The 427-nt window shown below is 64.4% G+C and overlaps 1 protein-coding gene across 1 annotated transcript in view; it reads left to right on the top strand.

Moving 5' to 3' along the window:
- MFSD4 (major facilitator superfamily domain containing 4) overlaps nt 1–427 on the top strand; it is a gene marked incomplete at its 5' end in the record, with an annotated part of 19,594 nt that overhangs the window by 5,913 nt on the left and 13,254 nt on the right. The gene's annotated exons all lie outside the window — the stretch shown is intronic.

Genomic DNA, 427 nt, shown 5'->3' with positions numbered 1-427 from the left:
CAGCTCTGGTGCCTGCTCCTGGGGCACTGCCCTGCCCCAGGAATGTCCTGGCGCTGCTCAGAAGTCACGACGTGGCCTCACCAGCCTGGCCCCGCGTCCCTGCCCATCCCCGCATCTGGCCAGTTAACCAGGGAAGGTTCTCGGGCTCTGTTCTGCCTTGGAACGTGCAGAACGGGGGGCTGAAGGGGTGGTTACCCTTCTCCACGGAAGCTGGGTGGAAGATGTGCCTCTTTGAGGCATCACAGAGGGGCTGGCAGTGCCCTAGGCTGGCTGTGGGTGTGGGGCCATGGGGTGCTGGGTGTGTGGCCATGGGGGTGCTGGGTGTGGGGCCATGGGGTGCTGGGTGTGGGGCCTCTCCCTTGTCTTGTCTTCTCCTGCTAGTACCTGCACCACCAACTGAGCTGGGGCTGGAAACTGTTCCTGTGGG

Source organism: Chaetura pelagica, unplaced genomic scaffold (assembly GCF_000747805.2).
Source record: "Chaetura pelagica isolate M959 unplaced genomic scaffold, ChaPel_1.0 scaffold215, whole genome shotgun sequence".
Classification (NCBI taxonomy): Eukaryota; Metazoa; Chordata; class Aves; order Apodiformes; family Apodidae; genus Chaetura; species Chaetura pelagica.
Note: the sequence above shows the minus strand (reverse complement) of the source record. Positions and strands in the feature narration are given on the sequence as shown.